The sequence below is a fragment of the Ctenopharyngodon idella genome, chromosome 7 (genome assembly GCF_019924925.1).
Source record: "Ctenopharyngodon idella isolate HZGC_01 chromosome 7, HZGC01, whole genome shotgun sequence".
Taxonomy (NCBI): domain Eukaryota; kingdom Metazoa; phylum Chordata; class Actinopteri; order Cypriniformes; family Xenocyprididae; genus Ctenopharyngodon; species Ctenopharyngodon idella.
The window spans coordinates 24,328,376-24,343,738 of record NC_067226.1 but is presented as its reverse complement, the minus strand read 5'-3'; the positions used below and the strand labels follow the sequence as shown (position 1 = coordinate 24,343,738).

General features: G+C 38.2%; 1 protein-coding gene across 1 annotated transcript in view; it reads left to right on the top strand.

Moving 5' to 3' along the window:
- The window catches only part of efnb3b (ephrin-B3b), an 82,579-nt gene that overhangs the window by 56,208 nt on the left and 11,008 nt on the right, over window positions 1-15,363 (top strand). The gene's annotated exons all lie outside the window — the stretch shown is intronic.

Genomic DNA, 15,363 nt, shown 5'->3' with positions numbered 1-15,363 from the left:
GGCTCTACATTATGCAAGTCAAATTGGTTGTAAATGCTATTTTCTGTTAATGAACACATTACCAATTCTTTAATACTTTGAGAAGGTGTGCAGCTGAGATGTGTTGCCTGTTCATTGTCTGTTTTTTGTTTTTTGTAGGTGAATAAATTTTCAATCTCAAGTTTATTTTCTTAATTTCTCAACCCTAACTCACACTCTCTGTGGACGCATTAATCTCACTGTTCATTTGGCTCTCTTCTCTCTGCTCTCATTTGTTGTTCCATCTCCTTCCAGATCTTCATCCACTCATCTGTCCCTGGGATAAATCTTTTAATCTTAGTTTATTTATTTTCTTTTAAGCTAGTGTATCTTACAAGCACAAAGTAGTTTCTTCCCCTTATCTGACCTTTTCTGTCGTCTTTCTTGCTTTCTACCCCGTTTTGGCCCCCATTTTCTTTTTGGCAGATTTCTCATTCTGCTGTTCTTGATGCCAAAGCCATAATTCACCAAGCACTCTGGCTGGCGTGCCAAGATTTTAATAATCGTTAAAAATGCAAAGCCACACAGGCATTTTGGAGTGAGTGTGTGTATGTACCAGTGCATATGAGCATTTCAACTAAGCTCACCACCTCAGTCATAGCAGGTCATGAGTTCCCTAGTAGCATTAAACACATCCACACTGAGAGCGATTGCTGCGACACAACTAACAGCCTCTTTTTGATCAACGGAGCTGTCTACTTTGCAAGTGCATGAAGTTGCTCAATTTTTGCATAGTCTGATCTACTTTACATCTTATTTGGCCAAGAACCAACTGTGTAGGCGTTGTCTGAATGACTAACCAATCACAGTTCAGTTTTTATTTTATATTTAGATGATGTTATTTTATATATTGGGTATAAGCGGGCACAGCAATATATATATATATATATATATATATATATATATATATATATGATATTCCCTTTTTTGTGTGAACTTTTTGCTGGTCCTCACAAAAAATTGATTAATAAACATAATAAAATGTGTTTTTTTGAAAATGTAAAAAGGCAGAGTTTTGTGTGATGGGTAGGTTTAGGGGTAGGGTTAGGGTTAGGGGATATAATATACAGTTTGTACAGTATAAAAACTATTACGTCTATGGAGGTCCTCACAAGTATAGCAAAACAAACGTGTGTGTGTATGCGTGCGTATATATTTACTTGCTTAGTAACTTTCTCAAACAAAACTCATACTAACTTTGGCAAATCCAGCGACTAGTTCTTCCTCAGAAGAGCTCATAGCAGGCGTTGTTTCCCAGCAAACTGATATAAACCTGCGTACGGCGACTCCCGGATATTGCTAAGCTAGCAAATCAGGTTGTCGATTGCCAGTTGGAGAACAATCTGTCGTTCCAAAACTGTATGACTTTCTGGAAGATACTGGACAACAAAAGAAGTAATTTTGAAAAATGTCTTGGTGTTTTTTTTTTTGTTTTTTTTTTTTGCCTGTGCAATAAAAGTCAATGAGGTCCAGAACCCCATTGACTTTTATTGTGTGGACAAAAAATCTTTTGTGTTCTGCAGAAGAAATTCATACAGGTTTGGAATGAAATAAGTAAGGGATAATGTACATTCAGCCGGTTGTTATCACAAAATTAACCCTGACAGGGTGATCAGGACCACGACGCGAAGTGGAGTCATACCACTTATTACACGGTATTTCACCACATAAATAATTATGGTAGCACTTTATTTTACAGTCCTGTTCCCCATGTACATACTATGTACTTATTATAGTAATTACAATAACTGGGTAATAACTAGGTACTAACCCTGAACCCTGTTTACTAACCAAGTCATACCTGTTTGTTATCTTATAATAATACATTACGGTGTAAAAAACAATTGTCGCAAAATGGCAGCAGCTGCGTTTGTATAAAACAAGAGAAAGCGAGTCTGCGATATCGGATGACATAATTAAATAACTACACACAAAATATTGATTTGAGTTTTAGTATTTTATTAGCTCACCAAACTCAAAACTTCCATGAGGAAAAACTGTTTCTAGCAAGCATAAAGCACCGACTTCAGTTACCCAGATGAGACTGTGTTATCAGTTTTTACCGGTTGTTATAGGGGATAACATATCGCTGGATGGGCCGATTGACCAATCAGAATCAAGTATTCCACAGAGCCGTGTAATAAGGGTGACAGAATTTTCATTTTTGAATGAATTATTCTTACTACTTTTGAATATCAGCATGTAGCATTTTATTCTGGCCAAGAACTGACAGTAAGAGACTTGTACATTTGGTAACTTGTAAACATGATGTTCCTGTGGAACAGATAAAAACCTGTATTCTCTGACTACCCAAAACTGCTGCTTGCCAGTTTGAGAAAGCTCTCGGCACTTTTTTGCGCAATATGCATCCGTCCGTGAATCCATCCGTACCGTCTGAGGCCGAGACCATTCCTGTTATAATCAACGAATCTGTGAAGCTTGAAGCCGAATGCTGAAAATAGAATAAGACAGAACCCTATCGTCACCACAGCCAGGACAGATTAAATCAGCCGTCGTTTGAAAACAAGACATTACCACGGTACGTTCTGTCCTATGGGTTAATATGCTCTTCTACTGACTAATGAGCTCTTTTGAGTGCTAATATTCCATCCATATATTTACAGCTGTGCGAACGAGTTTATTAATATGGAGTAGAAGATGCATGTCTCAGCTGGGTTTGTGCCACCGCACCTTCTGCTCAATGTGTGGAGCCTGTTCCTCCCCTCTGAAACCAGAATTGTAATGCATGCAATTAAGGAGTCTAATTAGGGTAATTAATTCTGTGGGAGAGAGGAACCCAACACTCCGCCATTCACGGTTATAGATCTGACTTAATCCCTGTGCCCTACACTCCAAACACAAAGCTGTCTCAGATAATGGGGGCCAGGGACTCTGTGTGCGTGCGTGTGTGTGTGTGTTTGCGGATCTGCTGTCTTCTCTCAAACTAACAGACTGCTCTCAAACTAGAAAGCTCTGGAAACTCCTCAGGCATGGAAAATGAAGGAAATGGGAAAAGGTATGCTTTAGAACATTGTGAACGAATCTTCTTAAATGATTCATTTGAACCAATTCACGAAGCAACTGTAAAGGAGAATTTTGAGTAAAGCTGTGATTAAGGACTTTATTTGAGCAGGTCTGTAATTTTAGCTAGAAAGCAACACAACCAAAGGTCTGAAATAGAGTGAACATCAAACATATGTAGACAAAATACATCCAGTATAGCCATATACACTGCCCGGCCAAAAAAAAAGTCGCTGGTTGGATTTTATAGGTAAATACTTAAGAGTCTATGGATGGATCATTATTACAGTGATGATTATTTTTCTAGCATGTTATATGTTTGGCAATGGTTCTTTTAACACTAAAAGATGGAGTGTGTAGCTTTTCATTTCTTAAACAACCATGTATTAAGATGTGCCATATTCCAGGATGACAATGTCAAAATTCATCAGGCTCAAATTGTGAAAGAATTGTTGGGAGGGAGCATGAAGAATCATTTTCACACATGAATTGGCACTGACCTTAACCTCAGTGTAAGTCTTTGGGATGTGCTGGAGGAGACTTTACAGAGAGCTCACCTCTTGTATTGTCAATACAAGATCTTGACCAAAACACGATGCACCTTTCGATGGAAATAAATGTTGTGATGTTATTTCCATCAAGAGGTGCATCAATTTTTGCAAGAGGTGAGCACTCTGTAAAGTCTACTCCAGCACATCCCAAAGACTTTCAATGAAATTAAGGTGTGGACTCAGAGGTGCCAATTCATGTGTGAAAATTATTCTTCATGCTGTCTGAACCATTCTTTCACAATTTTAACCCTGGTGAATCTTGACATTGTCATCCTGGAATATGGTCACGATGTGTCTTCCTACTTGGTTGTTCAAGAAATGAAAAGCTACATACTGTAACTACAAACCGTTACCAAACATACAACATTCTAGAAGCACTGTAATAATGATCCATTCATAGATTCTTAAGTATTTGCCTATTAAAATCCAAACAGCGACCTTTTTTTGGCTGGGCAGTGTATATAACTAAATAAAAAATAAAAATAAATATATATATATATATATATATATATAGGCAATATTTAACCAAATAGACTTCTTAGAACACTTTTAAGTGATGCCTATTCATTTTTTTTTTTATTCACTGTAAGATTCATTTAAATGAACAGAATTTGTTCAAATGAATCTGACTTTGCAGTTATGTCTATTTTTGTGTGAGAGAGATTTTAGATGATATGTGGGAAGAACATTTGAAATGTACTTTTGTGTATGTACTGTATAAATGAATCAGTGAATTGTATTTTTTTTTCCAGAAGGAAAAATGTGTTTCAGAAAACTGAAACAGTAACAGTCAGAAAAAAGACAGTGTTCGTGAAGAAAACCATAAACCGTATTTATCTCTTTTAAATGCTGTCTTTCTCTTGTTACATATTTCTCTCTCTTTCACACGCACACATATTAAGATCCAAACACTTACATATACTTACACATCCTGTCATTTTATGAAAACCAGCACGCTCTTGTTCACTCAGTGTGGCTTTGGAAAAGCTTGAATAACTCATTTAGTTCCTTTACATAAACACAGACCAACACCGCTTTCTCTTTCTGTCATTCTTTCTCTCGCACTCTCAAACACATCCAAAAGATCTTCCTCCCAGCCATCCAAACCCTAACTCTTCTATTCCTGCTCCAGTCTGTGAATCCACCAAGGACAAACAGACAACAGAAAGTATGTCACATTCAGCAAATCAAACCGCACAAACAAGCCTTAATCAAACATATTTCCTGTCACAGTAGAAACACACACACGTAAATTTGCACACAAATCTTAGTTATTGCTTTCATTCTCTTTCCCACAATCCATCATCTCTATTTCATCCAATTCTTTCTGTCCATCTCCCTCTTTTTCATTCTCTATCTCTCTCTCCCTCAAGCCCTACGCAGGCACAGATGTCAGGATACATTATTTCAACTGGCTACCTCCCATGTTTCTCCTATTTCTCCTCTGTTTTCTCTGTGTTATTATCGTTCTCCTTTTCCCTCCATCCCTTGCTGTCTGGGTGATGGTGATGTTTGGGTTTTTGTGCATTTCGGATACACAAATGATAAAAGAAGAGCTAAAAGCTCAACAGGATCTCTCACAGAAGGCGAACATTTTGTCCTTAGTTGGTCTCTCAGCCTGTCTGTCTCTCTCTCCACACACACACACACATACACACACTGCCAATGAATTATGGTTGGCTCTAGAATCTGTCCAGCCCTAAAGTACTCCAGATGTTGGAGTGTGTGTGTGTGCGGTTCTGGCTTCAGAATGGATTCAGGGTTTTTTTTCCCCCTGTGTGTGTTTAAAGACGTTGTTTCATGTTTGGCTTATAGGCACACTCACACTCACACACACACACCGCTGTTCTCGCTGCTTTGCTCGTTTGGCAGTGTTCTGCTTGCTTTCATTAGAACCTGTAATTAAAACGACAGTGAAATGTGATTACAGTCTTTAAGATGTTCGACTGTGTTCGGCACAAACTGAAATAGGGCTGGGCGGCATGATGTTGCATACTGTTCAATGATAGAAATGAGTCAGGCAGCAGAGATCCTGCTGTAGTGATTTGTGAGGTTGAATAGTGTTTTTGTATACATTCATACGTACAAAATATATTAAAATAGAAAACAGTTATTCAAAATTGTAATTATATTACAACATGTTGCTGTTTTAGCTGTATTTTTGATCAAATGAATGCTGTCTGGGTGATCTAACCTTTTAATTATAATCATATCATCATGTTTTTGCGCTGATGCCAGAGTTAACATTAATTATGAATAGCCTTATCTTATGTTTTGCATTTATAAAGTTCTGAAGTCATTTGGAACATTTAGTGGATTCCAATATATATATATATATATATATATATATAATATATATAGTCTTATTTAATCTATCAAATGTTTTTTTTATAACTATTTTGTGATATATACCATTACAGTGATATGAAAATATTTATGATCCCACCCATATCTTCACTGAAACCACTTTAGCTGTCTCCCCGTGTGCCCGTATGTTTGCCGTTTGGCTTTGATATGACCCAGAAACAAACAGTCCACCAGAATTTTCAGCCACACTCTCTGCTCCGCTACTCCTCTCCTGTTTTTTCTGCCTCATACTTGCCAGCATCTTTCTTTATATAGCAACCCCCCTCCTTCCCTCTTTCTCCATCTCTTTATCTCTCTTTCTTTCTCCCTCTTGCTTTCTTTCACTAAATGCCATCTCCTTCCTCCCTTCAGACCATTGACCCACTTCCCTCTTTTCTTGCTCTTTCTTTCCCTCCACACTTTTGTCCTTCACCTCAACAACTTCTCCGTCTTCGCTCTTGAAGTGAAAGTTGTCCGGAGGGCAAACAAAAATTTTGGCTGTGTTGCGTCAGCAGCGTGTTTCGTGTGGCTAGGCTAATTTAGCAAGTTGTGAATGTGTGGTGTGCCGGGTCAAAATGGGGCATAAGAACAGTCAGTATTGATTAAGAAAAACCTAGATAGATAGATAGATAGATAGATTGATTGATTGATTGATTGATTGATTGATTGATTGGCAGGCAGGCAGGCAGGCAGATAGATAGATAGATAGATAGATAGATAGATAGATAGAATGACAGGCAGGCAGGCAGATGATAGATAGATAGATAGATAGATAGATAGAATGACAGGCAGGCAGGCAGATGATAGATAGATAGATAGATAGATAGATAGATAGATAGATAGATAGATAGATAGATAGATAGATAGATAGATAGAATGGCAGGCAGATAGATAGATAGATAGATAGATAGATAGACAGACAGACAGACAAACCAGTAGATTTATAGACAAATGGACGGATGGGATGGATGGATAGATGGATGATATTACAGATATCTAGGTGGCCAGAAGCAAATGTTGAGAACCAAATGCATTGATCTCCTTCAGTCCTCTCACACTTTCTTTCTCTTGTCTTTCTTTAATTAAAATTCATTGGATGTTTAGGCTCATGCAGGCATGACTCATCCATTTTGAATTGAACCCACACAGTGTAAGCAGATATATCCAGATTCCTGTTGCAGTACACAAAGCATAGATCCACACGCACGCGCTCCACTGAGGTCTGCACTCAAGCGCTGTTGCCCACAGACATGACCCAGTTAGGTTGGATGTCCTTCCTCCTTTCCGACCCACATCCTCACTGTCAGCTCGCCGCGCTACCGAGGTTACAAAAGAGCCGTGCCGGAGCAAAAAGCCGTGCTGGAGCACTGATGACGTTCTGTCCATAACCCCACATAACCCAGGAGTCCTGCAGAGATATCCCATCATGCCTTGCTCCACTCTTCTGTTCTGAGATGGAGTGTTGCTTTCTAGAATGCTGGTGTCTGGAGAGGCCTGTTGGTAGCATTTAAGCCAGTATATATATAATGCATTATGATATTCTTTATTCATTGAAGAAGAATTTATCCAATGACATCATACCCGCATTACCCTCGGTTTCCGGTTTTATTTTGTAGAAACCATGGAAACACCAAACACCAGTCCCGTCCTGATTCTTTTCCACGGGCAATAGACGTGAAGACAACACCTCCCATGAGTCCGCGAAATCAAGGCGTCATCAAGGCGCCTTTGTTTTGAATAAGCGACCTCTAGTGGAGAAAATGTACATATTGTGCCTTTAACGGTGTAACCATTAAAGTCCCCCTGCAGTCAATAGTTTTATCTCTTAAAACTCATCTTTGATAATCAAAATGACCTATTTTTATGTTTTTTCCTGTGAAAATAATTTAAAATAGCTTGAATGTAACTCTACACCCTTGCTTAATTTAGTATACGCAGATCTATGAATATGCAAATTAGTCACCGCCTCCACTCAATCGCACCAGCTCAAACCTCCTGATCCACTCGCTCAACTGTAATAAACGCTACACAAGTGGAAATATTGGTTTAATTCAGCCATAAATGTTTGAACCAGAAACAGAGTTTTGAAAACGATGGCGTGGCTGCCCACGTTCGCTCTGCGAATCCTTGAAGACCATGTAAACAATAACATAGAGACTGAACTGCAATTTTTGCTGGCTTTGTTGTCATTTTTAGTAGACATTGTGAAGTTAAACTGCATTTTTTTAATACTGCAGCTGCCTACATGCGCAAGAAGGTCATGTGACATGCTTTTTCGGTTGTCGGTGTAGATGAAGATCGTTTCTGAAAAGCTGTGGAAACGCCAGTGGACGAGGATCATTTCCATTTTAAAACGCTGTTTTAAAACGAAAACGCACTAGTGTAAACGGGGTCTCAGAGTCAGAACTTTTCCTTGTTTCTATTTTTGTATTTCTTTGCTTGTGGCTTTTTTTCATGTTTCATATATATTTAGATTTGTTTTAAAGGAAGGGAATAGGATTAAAGCTCATTGTGTCTGCTGTAACCGCTACACTGCAGCTCTTTTGCACCGAGCCTATTACATTATCTTTTCATATTTAATCTGTTTTGTATTTTATGTAATGTATTTAGAGGCTTTATGAGCGTTGATGGTGTTGATATTCATACAGTAGATCCCACAGCTGATTTACAGTCCAGCAGATTTTACAGCCTGAACAGGATTAAAGCTGTCTGATCTCATTACATGAGCCACCAAATGCTTTATTTGTTTACACGCTTATTTATATACTCAAATCAACCTTATCTGGAGAAAAGGAAGAGGGATTTTTCAGATCTCGTGCTCTCTCTCTGTGACCTCTGCCCTCATAAGCTGCTTTCTTCTCTTGGACACTTGCTCTGCTGGAGTTTTTATTTGTGTTGTGTGTTTACTCATACAGGCTGATGGGCTGGCAGCTGGAGCAGTATTAGAGATGGAATGGTTAAGAGGTCAGACGGGTTAAACTCTCTCTAGTGGTTCATAAGCCTGCCTGGCAGGCCTCCAGTACCAGCCTTCTCTCAGTACTCGACCACTGAAGCCTTTAACCTCATACCCGCTCAAACACACTACAACATCCATTTACAGCGTGGAAAAGTATGCGCTGTCTGTGCGTGTGGTGTCATGTATACTTTGGATTCAGCTTTAAGATTGCAAGAGTGTGTTTTTGTGTGTATATAAGAGGAAGTGTATGTGGTACTTGTGTGTCTGTGGTCTTGTCCCTTGTGCCGCCCTGGGGGCCGATCGAGAAAGGAATGACTGTAATCTGTCTGGATGGGTAGAAACGTGAATGACTGGCCACAAATGAAAATGTCATTGAGCATATAGGAAAGATCATGCCCGGGCTGTAGCTAGTGGGGTCAAAGGTGGGAATGATTCAGGTCCAGAGGAGCCCACAGCTATGTATTCAATGCATTTTTTATGTCAAAATATGAGGAATATTGTTAGTTTGGTAGTTGGTACGAGATGTACCGATTGCAACTTTCTTGGCTGATTCTGATATCTGATTTTTTATTAGTTATTTTTTGTGGTAATTATGTCACAAATGCTGTCGATTGAGCTGAACTTCTATTAAAGAGTTAGTTCACCCAAAAATGAAAATTATGTCATTTATTACTCAACCTCATATCGTTCCACATCCGTAAGACCTTCGTTCATCTTCGGAACACAAATTAAGATATTTTTGATAAAATCCGATGGCTCAGTGAGGCCTGCATCGCCAGCAATAACACTCCCTTTTTCAATGCCCAGAAAGCTACTAAAGATATATTTAAAACAGTTCATGTGACTACAGTGGTTCAACTTTAATGTTATGAAGCAACGAGAATACTTTTTGTTCACCAAAAATAACAAAATAGTGACTTTATTCAACAATATCTAGTGATGGGCGATTTCAAAACACTGCTTCATTAAGCTTCGAAGCTTTAAGAATCTTTTGTTTTGATTCAGTGGTTCGGAGCGCGTATCAAACTGCTAAAGTCACGTGAACTATTGAAGTTTCAAAACACTTGTGAGGTAACGATGCCTCGTTTACTGAAATCATGTGATTTTGGCGCTCCCAACCACTGATTCGAAACAAATGATTCGTTAAGCTTCATGAGGCATCGTTTTGAAATCACCCATCACTAGATATTGTGGAATAAAGTCGCTATTTTGTTATTTTTGGCACACAAAAAGTATTCTCGTCGCTTTATAATATTAAGGTTGAACGACTGTAGTCACATGAACTGTTTTAAATATGTTTTTAGTAGCTTTCTGGGCATTGAAAAAGGGAGTGTTATTGCTGGCGATGCAGGCCTCACTGAGCCATCGGATTTTATCAAAAATATCTTAATTTGTGTTCCGAAGATGAACGAAGGTCTTACGGGTGTGGAACGAAATGAGGGTGAGTTATTAATGACTGAATTTTCATTTTTGGGTGAACTAATCCTTTAAACCAGCAACATTCCTTAAAATATTTAATTCACAAACTAGGCTTTATGTGAAGTATTTTTAATATTTCAATTCATTGTCTCCTAAGAGAAATACTGAGAAATACTCAGTTTTGTAATACTTCAATATTGGTGGGATTAGAAAATTACATCAGAGCACATGTAATGTCCTTACATTTTGTAGAAAAAATGGAGGCCCAGCTCAATATACAGTCAAGGGGCCCAGAACTCCTTGCTACGGCCCTGCCTATGTGTGTGGGGAGTAGATTATATATACACTCTCATATGTCATTTATGTTTTAAACATGTTTGCTTTTGACAACTGTATTCTAGTGTTACTGTGTGTGTGTGATCATCTGGGACATTATGAGCTGCAATTATGCACCATTGCCAAGACTGTCAGTGTGATATACTCATACTTACCTCAAGAGGCTCCTTAATCTGTCCTGCTCACACAAAGACGTGCACATACACACACAATCTGATGTGGTTCTTTATCATACACTCACGCGGAGCTATTTATAATGACATCGCGGTCTTGTCAGACACGTCAGGGTGAAAGTCGTCTACAGAGAACGTTGTCTCTTGTGCCTCTTCTGTGAATGTCATAAACTGACCAATCAGAACGCAGATTGCTACGCTCAGAAACATTAAGGAAACATTAAGAGAAGTGCCATCAAAATCTGCATCCATTTTGACATCAGCAGCCATTTTCCCTCTTAAATTGATGTTGTTTTGGTGGATAACGGCATAAATTGTGCCTCGCAAGAACATTGCAGTGTTTCTCCTGCTTTTAAAGTTAATGGAAAACATTATGTTGAGTCTTACGTGGCACCTTTTTTTTTTTTTTTGGTGAATTCTACCGTCCCTTTCTCCTTTAGCTGTCAGCACTCTCCTAATTGCTTATGAGGGCTTCGTTAATGGCTTAAATCAACCATATGAATGTGTTGCTTGTGATTTATTGAGTCTTATTTAGTTTCAGGAAATATGAAGTGTGAGCCAAAGGTGGAAATAGTTGGCTGAGGACAGCAGTGCAAATCTCTCTTGGTTCAGTACTGTACTGAAAAAACAAAACAAAAAACACATTGTATTTCACATTCACACTGAATTCTAACTTCATGTTTTGCAGCTCAATAATGGATGTGTTTTGAGATTTGGATGCTTTTAATGGAATATTTATGGTTATTTACTGCTCATTGTCTATGGACAGCATCTGTGGAAATTTGCTGATTGCCTAGGCCCTAGAACATTAATTTTGACCTGTTCCTCTGTCTGTAACAAGGAGGAAACATGCTTTTAGTGTGTTTATATATATATATATATATATATATATATATATATACAGTGCTGCTTGAAAGTTTGTGAATCCCTTGCAGAATCTGTGAACAACAAATTAAGAGAGATCATACAAAATACATGTTATTTTTTATTTAGTACTGTCCTGAGTAAGATATTTTACATAAAAGATGTTTACATATAATTCACAAGACAAAAAAATAGCTGAATTTATTAAAATGACCCCGTTCAAAGGTTTGTGAACTGTTTTTTTGTTTTGTGATGGTTGTTCATGAGTCCCTTGTTTGTCCTGAGCAGTTAAACTGCCCAGCGTTCTTCAGAAAAATCCTCCAGGTCCTGCAGATTCTTCAGATTTCCAGCATCTTTTGCATATTTGAGCCCTTTCCAGCAGTGACTGTATGATATTGAGATCCGTCTTTTCACACTGAGGACAATTGAGGGACTCAAACACAACTATTAAAAAAGGTTCAAACATTCCATGATGCTCCAGAAGGAAACATGATGCATTAACACCCGGGAGGTGAAAACCTTTGAACAGGATGAAGAAGTCCAAATTTTACTTACATGTTTCCCGGAAGACAGATTAAGTACAATTTACATTCTTCGAATTCAAAAAGTTTTCACTCCCCGGCTCTTAATGCATCATGTTTCCTGTTGACTTGATGCTCCATATTTCAATATACATGAATATTAATGAGATTTTAAGTGTCATTTTAGAGTGATAATATTAGCATTATAATTTAGAATTTTTAATTTTATTTTTTAGTTTGTAATTTTTTTTAAATATTTATATTTAGCTTTAATATATATTTATTTCAGTTTTTGAATAATTAATTTAGTACTTCATCTTTTAAGTTTGTTTTTCATCAATATTTTATTTTATTTGAAAAAATACCAGTTAACAGTTTCAGTTAACATTTTAATAGTTTTAGTTAACAATAACAACACTGAATTTGCTGCAAATAGTGAATTAAAATTTTATATATTTCACACACAAAACTATGGATTCTGAAGATAGTCATATGAAGTACTTTTATGATGCTGATATGGTGATTTTTGGAGCTTGACAGCCCTGGTCACCATTTACTTTTACTGTATGAGCAAGAGCAGCGTGAACACTCTGCTAAACATCTTCTTTTATGTTGCACATGAAAAAAAGAGAAAATTATGCATATATGTAATGAAATAAGGGTGAGAAAATGATGAGGTTTAAAATGGTTGTAATCAACAAGTTAGAAATATTCCAGAATATTCCTTTAACTCACAGAATATGAATATTTATGATGATTTGCACTCTGCCGTAAAATATATCTAACATGCATGCTACACAAATACATCAAACACACACACAGTCTCTCACTGTCTGTAATTCTCATAAACACACACTTGCACACAAGTGTGCTTCCACAATAATAGCCGTGGGATAACGCCCACACATAACACACACGTCTGACTGACTTGCGCTTTATCACCATCATTAGTGCGACAAGAGGCATCCCAGAACCCCTTTACATAAACACATGCGTGGGAGATGCACTCTCTCTCTTAAACACACACACACATACACACACACACACACACACACACACACACACACACAGACACAGAGCCTCCCCGGCTTCATTTGTTCGTTGTTTTGTTCACTAAATCGTTCTTCTGGCCTTTACACTTCATTCTTTTTATCAGTTCTTTTCTCTTGAATCTTTGTGACACGCAGCGGCTACTGTCTTTACGCAAGTTTTTACTCTTATCGTGGAAAAATACACACATTCATGTGAATAAAATACACATAGTCATTAAGAACAAAAGACTGCAATGTTCCTAAATGACTTCTGCCCTTCGTTTCTTTCTGTTCCTGTTTTATGGGACTTGGAGAATGGTGTGCCTTTGCCACTCCATCCTCTATTTCTCCTCATCCCGCCATCACTGCTGATCATTGTCTCAATTACTCATCCTGTCCTTACTTTATTCTTTCTCCCTCTCTCATCCTCGTGTTTCCATCAGTCTCTCATCTCATTTTTAACTCTTTATCTCTCTCTACCCCTTTGTTTCTCTCTCTCTGTGTTCCATTTATCTTTAAAGGAGAGCCAAAGGTTCAGCTTTGCTATTTACAATAAACAGTGTTGTTCTTGTTTGTCTTTTGTTTCTCTCCTTTTCTTTATCTTTGCTCCAAGAACTTTCAGTTTACAGGGAAGAGCAACATTCATAATTCTCATAAGACTCTCTCTCTCTCTCTCTCTCTCTCTCTCTCTCTCTCTTTCCACTCTTTCTTACACTTTCCTTTCTGTTGTCCGCTCACACATTTGGTCTTTCCATCACCTCCTATCGTCTCTATTCTCAATCACATCAGCAACAGCTTGTCACAGACCATCAGTGTCTCCCTTCCTCTCTGTCTCTCTGTTTTTCCATTTTACACAATGTCTCAGAATATCTAGATGTTTTAGGGTTACAATTAACCTTGACCTTCCAGCTCTATCTATCTATCTATCTATCTATCTATCTATCTATCTATCTATCTATCTATCTATCTATCTATCTATCTGTCTGTCTGTCTGTCTGTCTGTCTGTCTGTATGTCTGTCTGTCTGTTGTTCTTTCTATTATTCTATCATTCTGTCCAACATTGCATCTGTTGTTCTATCGCTGTATCATTCTGTATTTCTATCTGTCTATTGTTTTACCTATGACCCTGTACAAACACACTCTGCAGTCCTTCGGTGAGGCTGAGAGCATGATTGTGGGTGAGATGAAGGTGTGAAGGTCTCTTTTTTTCACACACCCTTCATGGGTCATTGGTGGGAATGTTATTTTGCTGCCCAAGGGTATTTTTTTCAGAAACTGACAAAATTGTTTAAAAAGTCCACTTGAGACTGACAGAGAGCGATATATTTGAAATAAATGAAGGAATCAGAATCAGGAGATTATAAATATTATACACTTGAAGGACTAAGGTGTGTCTGTCCTCCATTTCATTTCTCTCTCTCAGTAAATAAGATCTGGCACTCTCAGGTCATTATTTCTCTCTATTTCTTTCTTTCTTTCTCTGTCTCTCTCCCTCTCATTTAAGACGGCCAGACCTTATTACCAAGGACAAGCTGTCCTGTCTTTGGCCCGTGCGTCCGGCCCACATGTAACCAGCCGTCGGCCGCTCTTAGCTCACTTCAACCCACATGCATCTCACATAACATTCACCTGTAGCCTACTTCATATCAGGAGCAGCCATCACTGGCCCACTTAGGTCCATGAAGCTCACCAATATCATTTCTCAAGATCCTGTCAGCGTAATGGAGGAAGTGAAATGAGTCCTGGATTGAGCGAGTTTGTGTGTGTGAGTGATGGATGCAGTTTGAGGCGTTTTAGGATGTTAAATGACCTCCTCTGGGACCGGAAATTAGGCCTCATTAGAGCAGCACCATGATGCAGAGTGACATTTGTATGTGTTAATCCACATTAGATCAAATATCTATGCAGAATGACTGTGTGTCAGTGGGAACTATTATTGCTACAGTATGAGATCTGTGTCTGCGAATCTGCTCACGACAGCATAGTATATTACACATGCTGTTTTTTGTAGCATGCAGTATGCATGCTGTGCACATTGGGTACATTTTCTGTATGCATAAAATACCCAGATTTGATAAATTGTGCATTATACAACCAGAGCACACCATGTGAGATACTGTATCCCA